This window comes from Ceratina calcarata, unplaced genomic scaffold (genome assembly GCF_001652005.2).
Source record: "Ceratina calcarata isolate Rehan_Ccalc_2016 unplaced genomic scaffold, ASM165200v1 scaffold165.2, whole genome shotgun sequence".
NCBI classification, from domain to species: domain Eukaryota; kingdom Metazoa; phylum Arthropoda; class Insecta; order Hymenoptera; family Apidae; genus Ceratina; species Ceratina calcarata.
In genome coordinates, this window is record NW_017137815.1 from 233660 (window position 1) to 248985 (window position 15326).

A 15326-nucleotide genomic window follows, 5' to 3' on the forward strand; every position below is an offset into this window, starting at 1 on the left:
GACCGTGTTAAGAAAGTGCCGTCCATAAAAGCTAATAGTTTATTCATCTATCGATATCCTGCGGATAATTTTACGTTTGCCCGAAATTTCCGTTAAATCTTCTTTTAATAATATTCCCTAATTCGATCTTCTTTTCCCTACGTTTCATTCTAAAAACCGTTGCGCTAATTCCATTACGAAAATCACTGAAATATCTACGACGCTGGCGAGTCGACCCGATGCATATGATTTTAATACCGCGAGAATACTTTTGCCGGTCGCTGTAACCACAATTATACACGTATATCGCACGAACACGTGTACGGGCACAGGTAGAAAGTTCACTCGTGCCGTGGCGTGACTTAGGAGGGCATTCTCGGAACGCCCGCCTGCCCCGGTACCTTCGTTGTAGTTTCTTTTCGAACGAATTACGACGATAAAGACCCCCAACGAGGCGCCTTTACGTATGCTCCTACCCAAAGTTAGCGCTCGCTTCTTTCTTTCGCGAATTATTTGTTCGACCAAACTGGCTACCGGACGAACGACGACGAAACGTCGAATTTGATCTATGTCAATCAGACGAACATAGAGCCAAGTACTTCGAGAGAAGAGACGGAGAGGGATCGGTCTATCGCTACGGTCATTTATTTTTAAAATCGTTGAAATAATTGGCCCTCGTTCGGATACATCGCCGAGTCCTCGTCTCTCATTTGCCTGACGAATAACGAGACTTGGCGAGGATGCAATGGTCAGTTGAAAATTTGTACGACGTTCGAGGACCCCGCGAGAGCTGTACTAAACGAAACGCTTGAAATCAAAATTGGCTCGCTGTCATTTCGTTAATACGATCTCTTCAGATACGGTCCGATCAGCGACGAGAGATTCTACAGTAATTTTTTCATATTTATAGGCATCGTTTGCAGCAATTAACGTGGAATAAACATGAAAGACGACAAAGTGGGCAAGGTATCGGTCGATGAAGAAAGAGAGAGGCGTTCCGGGAAGTCTCGCGGCCAAAGATCGTACACCACTGGCGAGTACATAAAACGTGGAAGATTCGAAGGCGATTCGTGTTCGCCCGATCCGCACGACCCGTCATCGGCGAAGAAAATTGCTCTCTCACGTGACTCTACGAACAGTAAACTCGTACTCTATACACAGCAGCGGCAACAACAACAACCGCGAACCAGAAGCGTGGCGATGAGAAAAAAGCGAAGAAGGCGAACGAGGCGAACGAGAAACAAAGGAGAGAACGGTGAAGAAATGAGCGGCTCTAGGAAAAGTCTTAAAATCCCTGAATGAACCGCGAGTCGTCAAACGGAGTAGAGAATGAATGGTTGCCAGGCTCGGTTCCGACTGTGTCCGCGTCCCTCTCTTCTTGACCCTCCTCCTCGTCCGTCCCCTGGCTTCGTTCGGATCGACCCTAATTATGTCATAACAGTTTCGGATGATTTCTCTCCAACTTTGCCAACCTTTTAGTTTTTTCCTTCAGGTTCAGTGGAATTCGAGAAAGAGAGAGAAACAGAGAGAGAGAGAATAGGAGAGCGAAAGTACCGCCATCAGCTGTTATAAAAGCCATTCGAACCTGAACATCTAAATTTGCAAGACTCGCATAATTCTAAGAACGTCACCGACAGGCGTACGTAAAGACGTCTCCTGGCGAGGGGAATTTGATACAGTGTATTGAGTATTGAATACACGATTAAATGTCCACGGCATTTAATTAGCTCCGCGCGTACAAATGGAGTGTCCACCGAAAATCATACAAAAAGACGGAACTAGTTTCATTAGTCACACACGCGACGAGATGACTCGAGCCAGTTTTGGAACGACGTAAAAAGAGCTCGAAGCCTTGTCGTTAAGTATAGAGATTCCGGTCTATTTTCTCGCGATTAAAAACCGAGTAGCATCGTGACGAGCCACCCAGTACATTACACACGTCAAATTCCGTGGTAACATGAATCGATGCGGTTTGTTCCGGTACGCGACGCGACGGAACACTCTTCAAACGTGCGAACAGATCTCTTCCCTTTTTCGCTGCATGACCAGTGAAACGTAGGCGGATTCCACCGACCGAACCGAACCGAGCCAAACGGGAAGGGGATAGGAGAGAATATAAGAAATGGAACGAACGAGCTCTCCCTCTCTCTTTCTCCTGTTCTGCATCCATGCGATCCAGTTTTTTATCACACATTCTCACGGACCAATGCCGTCTCGAATCCGACGATTTTACCCGTTACAAAAAGTAACGGGCACACATTTTGGAAAGCGAACGATTCGTTCAATCAGTTGGATCAATTGGAAATTTTTTTTTGTTAGTAACGATTGACAAAGATCCTTCATTGATTTCATTATTTTTCGCTTTAATGTAGAACCTCGAATTTTTCCGTACCCTTAAATCTAACCGTTGCTGATGTGAGAAACCTCTGGCTCGCTGCTTTGATCTTCTACTGGGCCACGGATTTTTCATCGATAAGGAATCTCGCCAACGGATCTGTGACTAGAGTTTTAAAAAAGAACAGATTCGACCCGATTCCTTTCCTACGGTATCTGTATAAATTTCATTAGACCTCTCGCGGACGCATCCGCTCTTGCTCGCAGCCAAATTCTCCGCGATCTCGGTCACATTCTCAATTGCCATTCTTTTTTTTTTTTTATTACGTTAAATTCGATTCATCAGGCTGAAGATCTTTGATCGGAAGACAGAGCGTAACTACGAGCCTGAATCCGGAGTCTTTTATTTTCTCCCGTATCGGTCTCGCATATCGAACTGAATCGGGCTGCGAAATGAAGTTAATGTGGAATCGTGCGAGTCAAGTGTGAGAAGCGAGGTGTACGCCACACTCTGGACCGGACACGGTGTGCTCGATGATCGATCCCAGGAGAAAAAAGCATGAAAAACCGACCAGGGGAACGAAACTCTCGTTACTGTTTTATTTTGCCGAACGCAAGCCTCTCGCGAATGAGAAGTGTTGGTAAATCGCTATCCTCGATGTTTGCTCTAAAACTTTTAGCATACGATGATCGTACGATCCAAGAATAATAATAAATACGAATTCTGTGCGAACATTTTTTAGTTGGCATTAGTTTTATCGTAGACAAATTGCGGATTCTGACACGCGTATAGATTCGTCTGCGAGCGACGGAGGTGTAAGGACCGCCAGGTAACCATAATAACGTTTCCAGGCTTAAAATAGTTTCGATACCCTTTTCTGATTGACTAAAGTTCGCCATTCTCCTCAAATATAGTCCATTCGATTCTATTACGTGTCTTACGCGTACAATTTTCTTGTCACCCGGATGGAGAATGGACTAACGTTAACTCGACTCGGTAATCCCGAGTCATTGACTCTGTTTCCGGTTTCGGTTCTCCGCCGTTCCCTGTCCCTCGCGCCGCGCTGTCATCCCCTATCCCAGTTCTCGCCCTCTTTCTTCTCTTTCCCGGCTATTTCTATCCCTCCATTCAGTTCTATCTATATCCAATTTGTTTTTATCCGCGTTCAATCTATTCCCTCGGCTCGTCGCTATTTTTCACCCATTGCGCGTGTACCTATTCCCAACTGATATCTTTGATTTTTTTTCATTCACGTTACTACTTCCATATGATCGCCCGAAGTACGAACAGTCGAGTCGGACAGACGTGTGCGTAGAAACGAGTTCAATTCAAGATCGATAGGAAAAAATAAGAACTGAGCTGGGAAAGGGTTAGTAGAAAAGAAACCGATGTCACTCGACCTATTTTCTCAATCGCTTCGGATCGCATCTCGTTCCTAAGTAAACGTATATAGGGTACGTACGTATACACGTAGATATAAATGGTCGTCCGTATATTAAAAATTAAGTGATCCTCTGCTCGAGTGCGCCTTCCTATTTTAGTTTGCAAATGTATTTAAGTACCCGGGCACGAATGCTTCTCGTTAGTCGTTGAAGCTCCTCCTTTTACATGTCGTGTATGTGTCTCTTCTATCGTCATACACTTTTACAGTGCGCAACATTTTTCTTTTACGTGCACGTTTAACGTCGACTTTGCTATTATAATCAGTTTCGATTATGGTTCACGCGTCTTTGATTCGGCGCGAGTGCTACTTTACGTTGCGCGTTTCATGGTGTCCGTATATTGGAAAACGATTCTTCGTGAACAGATTAAAATAATGTGTAATGATACTGTGTAAGTAATATATGTATAATAATAAAATCTCAGTACGAACGATCTATGCTTTTCATTTTTCATACCAGACGATTCTTCTAAATATTTACACGCATAATTCTTTGTGATTGAAATATTAGAAAAAATGCACCTGGTACAATTTCCTCCAAGAATTCTCTACATTCAATTTCCTATATTAAAAATCCTGAGGCCGAAAAATTGCAAAGGAAACAGACGCGGCTAAAAACAGCCGCAATAAACAATGGTCTAAAACCAAAAAAAAAAAAGAAACAGGGAGTTGTATATAACTACTTTCCACCCCCTAAAAATATTCCTCGCAGAAACGGGTCCTCCTTGTGTCTCGTTTAATATTCCTCTTTTTTGCTCCTGCGTTCGCGGAACGTTAAAATATACACTTCAGAAGCGATACCCATTCGCTGTTTCCTCGACAACTTTTCCCTTTTTTCACGTCCGGTGCACGCGAAACGGGTACAAAAGCGTTTTTGGTTCGCGTGCAGCGAATTTCCACAGATTTCGCGGATTAAAAATGTTGGGAACGCGTGCGCGTAAAATCGTGTTTCACCGTTCGACGAATTCGAATCTATTAATTCTAGTCAATCGCAAGACGTACTGTTTTGTGGATTTAATTCTCGAGATAATCGTTTAGAATAATTTCTTGATCGGACCGCGTTCAACGGCCGAGAGCGTAAACTTTGTTTACTAAATAAATCGGTTCTTAATAGAGACTTAAAAGGTTTCTCGACGATAACTCGAAACGGAACTTTCGAAATCCAGGTTCGAGCTGTCTTCGATTAATCGAGCGCAAAGTTTAGCTTTTCCGTTCGGCCGTTAATCCAAGGATTATGATACGAACATCGTTGCCCCACAGCTGGCAATTACATAGGTACCTATAACGACGATGACGACGCGAACGATTGAAATCTGGAACGACAGAATTTCACCTAACGGAATATTTTCGGGGAGACGTCGTACCGATTATACGTAAAGTTGACCATGTATTTCCTGCTCGACTTCATTCCCATTATTCTTCACTCTATTTCCAAAGCGAAACTCGGAATCTGGCCGCGTTTATTTTAATCATCGTTCCAAACGAACGAACTTTTCGAATTATATCTCCATCGCGTCCCCGCCGCCTCTCCTTTCCCCCCTTTCCTTCCCCTCATTTTACGACCGTCCGGTCCGGTGGACGTTACTTTTCCATTTACGTTCGCCCAGCTGATTTCGGTTCGCGCTTTTTCTCCTCAACGTAGGGAACGTACCGCGAGCGGCACGGCCACGCTTTCGGATCAGAGAATGAAGAGGATTCCGCCGCGCGATCCTGTTCGTTCGAGGATAAATGGAATGGTACATGGTAAATTGAACCTAAGAATTTAATAAGCGTCGAATATTATGCGTGCGTAGAGATGAAGACGGATAGGTCGGTGGACGATTGGTGGATGCGAGAATCGGTCCATTCGTACCGAGAGGCGTTTGCCCGGGACAGGCCAGGACCTAGACCAGGTCCGGGGCGTTCGTTTCGCATTTAATCCCGGGGAAAACTACTCGTTCGCGTGCGCGCGTGTTTCGTTCGCGTCGAGCAGGCAAAATACGCGAAAGACCAAAGACAACGCCCTTCGGGTACTTATATACGACGTTGGCGGTAAAGATGAGAGACGTAAGAAGCGAGAGAGACGAGGAACCGACCCAGGGTGGAGGAGGCTGCTCGGGGGATGGAGATGAGCACTCCTACTCCACTCGTCGAGGAGGGTGACGAGGGTAGGGGGGTGGCTAGGTATGTATAAGCAGAAGAAAGCGCGGGTCGATTAAAAGTAGCGACGAGGGTGTTTCTCCTCTCGTTACCAGCGGCAGCAGCTCGAAGGAACGAAAGCTGAGAGAGGGACGGGGATGAAACGAAGACGGATAGGGGTGGTAAAAAGAGAGAGAAACAGAGGGAGAGAAAGAGGGAGGACGTGTTGTAAGAAAGAGAGAAGAAGGGTTAAGACTCGAGAAAGAAAGAGAGAAAGATAGATAGATAGAGAGAGAGAGAGAGAGAGAGAGAGCAGACTGGAGGGGGTCGAAAGAAGAAAACGGACAGAAACGGCGCGAGGGGGACGCAGAGTTTTCCGATCCAGAGGGGTCGGAACGCCGCGCCGCCTACACTCCGGGGAGGGAACGGGTAGAGACTCAAGAATCTCGAGCTTTATTTGGATTTAAGTAAGGAAAGGGTTGTAAGATGAGTCGGATCCGATGGATTCGCGAGCGAGGGGAGGTTTTTAAGGGGCGCCGCGCATACGAAACGAAGCGTGCGGCACGTGAATTTAAATTTTACGAGTGGCGGGAATTAAGATACGCGAGTCCGCGGTTAGACGGGAATCCGTATTTATTTGTAGTTTCCCAGTTTTAATAGTTTTCGTTCGAGGCGAGCTGGGTTGTATATTTTAAACGTTCCGGTGGTTTCGCGCGTTCCGTTTTATTTACCATACACCGCGACTTTTTACTTGCAAAACGGAGAACGAAATCTTAGGATCGGTAATCGCGACCCCGGAGATAACTAGTAAAGTAAATTCGTTCATAGATTCACTTCCCTACGACTCGTACGATCTTAAAACGTGCGTACGCGTGTTTCTCGGCTCGTGTCGTAGACAACGCATGCCTCAAATACATATTACGTCTACAATATGTACGTAGAAATGCGAATCGGCCGAGTCGGTCGAGAGAGTTAAACTTCGTAGAGTAGAGAGTCAGAACCTTTCACTCGTTCGTGGTCCAGGGAGCACGGTATGGTGCTCGATGGTTCCCACATCGCTACAGTTTGTTTCTTGTTCTTGTTCTTCGCGGCAACGGGAGGGGAGGATGGGAACCGAGATGCTCGTGGACACCCATGGACCCTCGTTACACAGGTGGACTATCGTTCAAATGGAATAAGCGACGAGCGATTAACGCATCGTTCGATCCAATTATTAAGCACGCACTATTAATTATTATTAAACGTATTTGATAGTCGTCGAACGGTCTCTCCGTTGTTCGTGTTCGTATATATTGTATACATGTATAAATTTTTATTTAATTCGCAGCGTAATGAATTCGCAGTAGGGAATCCGAGAAATGCAGTTAGGACGAGTGAAGACGGTTGCTCATTCGTATTAAATGCCTAATGAAAAAAGGGTGGGCGTCGCATACCAATCGATTATTAGATTCACGATAATTCGCCCAGCGAGCATAATAGGCAGGTAGGTACGGTTTCGAGTCTTTTATTCGTAACCACGCGGGCGAATATTTTCAAGGAATTTAATAGACCGGCCATCCACCGAATCGTTCCCTCTTCCCGATTGATTGAAATATCGAATGAAACGCGGAACAAAGGGAAAAGAACTTTGTTTCTTACGGCCAATCGACGCAACCTTCCTTCTCGTTCCCATCAAACGGTGGACACTAGTTCGTTAGCTTTTGCGTGGTCACTTCCTCCGATAATGATAGTTATACGTTATAAATAAAAAAGAATAACAGTCTTGTGAAGTTATAATGTATATAAAAGACTCTTGTCGAGTCGTCGGCTTTGATAAGAAAGCTACGACATCGGTTATACCGCTTATGGACGTACGGGAAAAAAGAATAATTATCCTTTGACGAATCCGAGCATCGCCGGTGGTTCGATTTCGAGCAGCTAATAAATATAATTCCCGCTGACGTTCGTCGTTGATAATATTAAATATTCGTCCGATACCATCTGTCCGCGACAAGTTCGTGCTTCCATCGAGTCATTCCGAACGTTTCCACGGTTAGGACTGGTACGGTGTCGAATAAGAGGAGTGATGATCGAAGAAGAACAAACATCGCGAGACAATGACGATACTTTGTACTCGGAGCGAAGTTTACGAGCAATCAGGATGGCCGGTAAATTGTTTGTTCCTCAAACTCATTCGGTTCCATTCCGTGAAATTCTGTTGGAATAATCACCGCTTCGGTGAACCTAACGATTATCGCTTTTTTTGTAAGTAAGCGAGCAAGCGAGTACACTCGCTTCGAGGAAGCCTAGTCGAATGCGATACGAAACGGCTTGTTCGCGCGTCTCTCGGTACGCAAAAAATTGCGTTCTTTCCCGAGTAATATTGTTCCGACTTTCCGAGTTCCCATTCTGAATCGTCGCGTGGATCAGAAATGCAGCTAAACTTCGATTTCCACGAAGCCACGGACTTCGTTCTGGCGTCGTCGGAAAAAAAATAGTTAATTTTCGAGAGAAAAGTGAGTTTTTATAAAAATACCTGTTGGCCACGGCCGCGGGACGGGAAACGCGGCACACCGGGCCGAGGAAAAGGGGAAGGCGCTATCCGGAACTGGTGGGGAGGATAAAGAGGAGCGCGAGAGGAGAGGAGAGAAAAGAGGGAGGTTGTCGCGCATTGAAGTCTCCGGAACGGCAAAGAGTAACACGAACGAACGAACGGAACGAAACGGAATCGTCCAGCCTCGAACGGTTCGAACTCCGATGAAACGTATGTGGAGAGGGAAAATCTCTCTTTCTCTCCAACTCTTTTCTCCGAAGGGAAGAGGTGGTGCGCGAAGCAGAGCGAAGCGAACCAGAGCCATTGACCCGTGGAACGAGATAAATTATAAACTGTGAATACTAAATACAATGTCTACCTAAATACGTACGTATCGTATGATAGGTAGAAGAAACCTAAGACGAGTAGAATAGGACGTAATGCGAACGACTCGCGTCGCGATAGGAATTTAATGACTGCGCGTAAGTCGTGTATCTACGGGCCAACAATAAAGGGAAGAAAGAAAGGTTACACATATCGAGGCGGGTGGTAAGAGATCAAACGAAGGGGAGAAGAAGAGCGATAGAAGGATCACGGAACCGTTGGCAAAAGGAAAGTTAGGAAGGAAGAAAAGAGGCGGGCGGCCCTCGGCCGACGGAATACCAGAGCAGAGCACACACGACGAGAGGAGAGGAAGATTATATTGCGGAGGGTAGGGGGCATGACCCTGGGCGGCCACGAGGATCGGTGCACCCATCAGGAATCAAGAACCCATGTCCGCGTCCACATACGTGCAACCCACACGTTTTCAGCCCGACGGAATTGCTCTCGTCTCGAACAACTTCTTTCGCGACCGAATATATAATGGAATCTCGTTAATTCTACTCCGGGATATCGCATCGTTTCATCGTTCGATCATTGTACGAACGTCTCTATAGTCGCGTTGAAAAGAATTCACTACGTGACGTCGAACATAAATTCGACGTTTGCATTTAACGTTTGTGTATTCTTGGGGCCCGCACGCCGTGGACGAGAATTAGAAGCGTTTGATTGAATTTATCGTCATGACGCAGCGGGTGCACGGCGTACGCGTTTAAGCAGCGAAGAGGATAGAGCAGGGGTGGAAAAGAATACGAACGTTTTCAGGTAGAGCTCAGTGATTAGGAGGCTGATTGGCCGCCGCCGAGATGAGACGGCGGCGTCCCGACCGCAAGAAGAAGAAGCTCGTGACGGGGGCTTTTCTCTCTTATTTATTCCGGTTACCGCTCCGCGGCGTTGCAACCGGAATACGGCTACAAATATACAGGAGACACCGCGAATTTCAACGGATGGAAATAAACGACGAGGAGGAGGAGAAAGAGAAAGAGAGAAAGAAAGAGAGAGAGGGAGGGAGAGATGTGTACCTACACTTAGTCCTCGCACGTACCTATAATCTTCTCCATTACGCGTGTCCCTTCCGCTCTCGACAGATCTCCAACGTCCGGTTTACGAACGATCCCGATAAAAGAAGATTTCGTTTCGCTGCGCGTAAATCTATTTGTCTGTTCGATGCACCTAGAACCTCATTCCGTTCCTACTTCCACCGATTCCTCCCGCGTCTCTGGCTCGTACCACCCTCGCGTCTTTTCTCTTTTCGCCTCACCGCAGGCCATCCGACATTTTTTCCCCTTTTTCTTATATACCTCGTGTCCGTTCCCTGGTCCCTGTCAACTCTGTAATTTCCGCGGTGGGCTCGAATCCGCTCAATTTCCGCGACGAAACGCCGACGAATCCGCGAAACCGCAGAACGCGTGACGAGTTAACTGCTTTTCGTTTCACCTTTTCGAGGCTTACGTACCCAACCAGTCTGTCTCACGATAAACGGGCTGGCCATGTTTCCGTCGCGAAGTCGTTAGCCGATTAGTAAGTAAATAGACGATGGATGAACTTTGATCGTCTACCTACTAAAATCCTTCGATAAGAGAAACCGTAGTACGAACGCTTCGTGGCTGGTCAAAATCAATTTCGAGCCACTTAACAGGTGTCTCGGTTCGCGAAGCAAAAGGGTTAGTCCACGCGGTAAATAGCCCCATTGTTTTTTAACCCACCCACGATCTATCGCGCGTTCGTCTTCCTGCGTCACATGCGTAAATAACTCGCACGGTACACGGTACGCGCACAATAGGATAGGTGGGTAGGTGCACCTTTCGAAAGGAGTCACGCTGTTAATTGGATACCTACGCGCTGCTAAACATTCGTCGGCAGCAGCAGAGAGAACAGACGTAAGGTGCAGTGGCTTAATTGTCGCCTTCCTCTCTTCTTCCAGAGATGATACGGGGTCACGCCAACCATGAACCGGTGCTTGCTCGTATGAAAATTCCCGCAGCGTTAAACAACTCACGCCTAATTCTGTACGCTGATTGTACGTGATGCCGAATATGAAGATTACTTATACGGGACTATTCGGAAAATTCAACATGAACTCTCGATAGGTTTAGAGTTGGAAAAGTATTAGGTGAAGTAAAAAGTTCTGAGCCTTTTTCGCTACATGGCTTTAGTGAGCCATATCTTACGATGTATACGTTGTATCTTCTCATTCTATACGGCAAATTAAAGGCGACATAACGCCTTAAAAAAAGTCTTGTGACAATTTTTTGATGAGTGAATCCAGTTGTGTGTTAGTGCGTTCCAAAGTGGAGGAAAAAACGAGAAAATTCGATACATTATTCAGTACCACTACGACCAAGGGGAAAAAGCGATGCAGGCGGCCAAAAAAATTTGTGCTGTTTATGAATCCAATACAGTATCGAATGCAATAGCAAAGCGGTGGTTCCAACGTTTCTGTTCTGGTAATATGGACGTCGAAGATGAGACACGCTCTGGTAGGCCAATCGTCGAAAACGTTGATAAAATCATGGAAATCGTCGAGTCAGACCGGCATGCGAGCACTTATTTTATTGCCCAGGAACTGAAGATTAGCCAGAAAACCGTTTGGAACCATTTGCATAAGGCTGGTCTCAAGAAGTCAATTTCATCGTCGAAATAAAGACAAAAAAGGCTCAGAACTTTTTACTTCACCTAATATTACGAAGTTGACGACTACTTGTTTAAAAAAACTGGCAATTTCAATCGCAGAGACAAGGAGTTAATAGAACGATTAATACGTGTAGTTTGTCGTTTACCTAGCGATCCGTTTGATCGATTTGCTGGCTCGGATCAGAGACGGACGGACAAGCGGGGAATCGCAGGAAGTCGATGGTAATTTAAATCAGGATACAGGTGTATCGAACAGAAATAGATATCTATGCATTCGTTTGCGGTGGAGGGTTCGATCTGCAATCAATGTTACGCGGAGAGGAGCAGCCTCTGTTACCACCTGGCACCCCTCCGCTCCGCTCCGCTCCGCTGTCCGTCTATTATCTCCAGTACAAACCTTTTCGTTCGTTCGATTGATCCGGTCGCGAGACCGCCGCGTGAGAAAACGCATCGCTGCCCGAGTGAGTATAATACGTGACACGTGGTTCCATCGCGGGGAACGCGATTCGATCAACGAGTTACAAGCCACTCCGCCGCGCCTGGTGTCGATTCTCAACGCCGCGCAGTCTCGAGGTTCTCGGGGATACGAGCTCGAGTAGAATTTACGAGAGCTTTTCATTATTATCGTAAACACGGTATTATCGAGCATATGTGTACTCGATGAAAACGCGTACATACGTTAACTAATTTCCTTTCCCGAATTCTTTAAGTCTTATTTTCTTTCAGACAAAATATGTAATATTTTTAAAAATTAAAGAATCACGTGGATCGTGATACGTACTTTCGCTGGACCGATTAAATTTGTTTACTTTCCTATGTACGATGACGACGATGATGATCGGTGGTAGTGCGATCATCATCGGAGAGTAAGTAACCGAACGCCGCCGCCGCGAAGATCTATGTAGAACGTGAGGCGTGTATGTCACGGCCAGTCACGACCGTGGACACGGCCTCATCTTTCTTCCCTCCTCCTCCCAATCCCTTTTTCTTTCTGGACTCGCCACGTTTCGAATGTAAGTACAATACCGGCCAAAAGTGCTCGTGGCGTTCTTAAAAAAGTATAATAGCATAGTACGTTTTGGCGTCGGTTCGTCAATATTTCTTTAAAGAAAAAGTAAAGCCAAGCGGTGCAATTAACTGTGACGAAAAGTTTCGAACGGGACAGTAGCAGACTTTCCCCGAAACAGCAGCGCAACCGTAAAGCAACGAGCTCTGAATTTTTACCACCGCACAAAGGTGCATAATTTATGCACGATCCGTACCTTTTTGGAATTAATACGGGGTTTCGCGCGTGATATGTGTACTTGAGTAATGAGTAGCTTCCCGAGGAGCATAAATCATGGCCGAACGGTTTTATCTAAGATAAAAGCATACCCCGCGTGTAACGTAACACCTTTTAAACTCATATATGTTTGTATGAACGCGTTATTCCTGTGTACGTGTGCCTCGTGAACTCCGAATATACGAGTTATGCAAATTTCGGATTTCATTTATCGAACAGATTTGATTATTATCTATACGTATCGATCAGGATTTTAAACAGTGCATCTACAAAGACAATAGAATAAGTCTCGTTGTTGTATCTTTTGCAGCGACTAGTCAAATACGTATAACCGTTGACGATACCTTCGCGTAAGTAGAAAAGATCGTAGATCAATCGTTTGTGAGAAGGTCTAACGAATGTACGAGCCACGTATTAGTATCCAGTGTCCACTTTGAAGAGCATAAAGGAGCTTAAATGAGAAGAAGCGGGAACTCACCCTTCCGGAGGTGTTAAGTTACCCCTGTTATAATATCTCGCGAGATAAAACACGAGGGGAGGAGAACGAAGAGCGATTCGTTTTACGTTTTACCCGGCTACCAGCTTGTACGCGTAAGTAGTACTCGATGAGATATGCACGTTTGAAACGCGCGCACGATATCCCGAATAAAATCAGAGGAGGCCCGGTGCGAAATAAATATTGGGTAGACGATCCTTTAGGGATAACGGAGAAGGAACGTGGAGAGATACCAACGATATCACCTTCGCGAAACCTCGACTCGATGGATATACGCGGTGGCTGTGTGCAAAAAGTATCCTTACGCGTGTACACGTACACCCGCCGTTAAAAATGAAATGGAACGTTCACGCTGGTTCCTTCGCAGAGAACCAAGGGACACTATTATAAACGCGGATCGATATAAATTTTCATAACGAATCACTCTCAGGCAACAGGCGGGCAACAGGCGGCGCGAATCTAAACTTTTGGAGGATGATGTACCCATGCGTACCCACAGGCTTCCAAATACACTTTATGAAATTCCATTTTATGGTATCGCGTCGGTAGAGAGAGCCGGGGCCGAGAGCGTCGCGTCGTCGGTTCGATTTGGTGCTAAGAACCGAAGAAGCAACAGGTGTGCCACATACATACACATACCGAGAGACTCTCTCTCCCCCAGCTAGCTAACCTCTGTATAGTATAGTGGCGTTCCACCCGCGTAACCTCGGGTAATACGCGCGTTCGGGGGCAAATCATTTTAAGAAATCTTTTATTCACCTTTCCGCCTTCTCTCCGTATTTATTCCTGTAGGTATCTGTTACGCGATATCGAGTCAAATAATCCTCGTACGCGTTCCTTTATCGCGTCGGAGGACCGATTTTCAGACAGTACAGTTTTTAAACTACGCGCAGTCCAATTAGAATAATATACGTGAAGAGGAATGCATATTTCGGATTAATTTACGGCAATTTAAAACGTTACGAGTAATATGCATGTACCGTTGGTAAATATATTGCACGGGCATTGTTCGAGCGGACTTGCGCGATGCGAAGGACCCATCGCTCCGAGATCACGATCTCCGATTTTTTTTTCAAAGGCGAACCACTCACGCTGCGCAGCGAACCGCGAAATCGACGCTCACATATGAACTGCAAACGCGAAAGAGGAGAGAAGAACGTTGGCTCTATTCTTCTCTCTTTCACTCCCTCGGGCTTCTTTATCTCGACGCGAAAGGCGAAAACGAACGAACAATATTTACCGAACAACTTCCCGTCATCTTTTCTTCGCCTTCTGCTTTCTTATTTTTTCATTTATTCGTCCAAATAAATTTCTTATCATGCTTACTCGAATATTCTTAAAGAATACGATTGACCTGAACCAACCTCGTCGCTGATTATTCTTTCCCGTTACTGGCAGATCAAATGCGTAAAAACACTCATTAATGATAATTCGGCGATTGAAGAACAATGCTCGATTAAAGATCGAGCGACGAGACGACGGAAATAGCAAGCGAGTACAATCCGGATCGAAGAAACGTTTTCGACGACGGTTTATATGTGTCTACGCGAATCGGTTCTCCTCGACGAGTATCAAAAGTTATATCGCTGTTCGAGGTAGAGCGCGCGCGCGCGGCCCGCTCGGCGCAAATGAACTTTAATTCCTCGTAATTGAATAAAGCCACGGAGAAGAGAGAAGAGCCACTTCTGCTCCTCCATTCCTCCGTTCCTTCTATTCGCCCCGTGTACATCTCCGATAACTCCCTCTTTCAATACGCACCGCCCGCGCCCCGGAGGCTTAAGAACATCCGAGATAAATTCGCCGCTTATTTGTAAGTAAATTCAGAGACGATGTCCTTCGACTCGTCTGCGGTATTTATAATGATTAGGACGACAAATGAAAAAAGCGATCAAAAGAGTCACTCGTGTCGCGACGAAAGGGGTTGCGTTTTCCCCTTTAAAACATTTACGAAACGCATTCATCGGTAGCGCGAAATGCACGCGAACGAAATCCTCGCTGGTCGATCCACCCGTCGCGTCGTCGTCGTCGTCGCTGCCGACGGAAACGGAGTTTCGCGAAAAAGAGGGGTGGGTCGCGGTAGCGGCAGTGGTGGTGCCGGTACTGGTGGGAGAACGACCAAAGGGTGGGAGTCGGTTGCTCCAAGAAAAT

At 46.0% G+C, this 15326-nt stretch overlaps 1 protein-coding gene and 1 long non-coding RNA gene across 5 annotated transcripts in view; one reads left to right on the plus strand and one right to left on the minus strand.

The window, feature by feature from the left end:
* LOC113463823 (uncharacterized) overlaps positions 1-4138 on the plus strand; it is a 47469-nt gene extending 43331 nt beyond the window's left edge. For both annotated transcript variants that reach the window (XR_003388652.1, XR_003388651.1), the window contains one exon: positions 890-4138. This is a non-coding gene — a long non-coding RNA (uncharacterized LOC113463823). The remainder of the gene's footprint in view (positions 1-889) is intronic.
* The window catches only part of lov (BTB/POZ domain-containing jim lovell protein), a 93366-nt gene that overhangs the window by 57907 nt on the left and 20133 nt on the right, over positions 1-15326 (minus strand). The window lies entirely within an intron of this gene.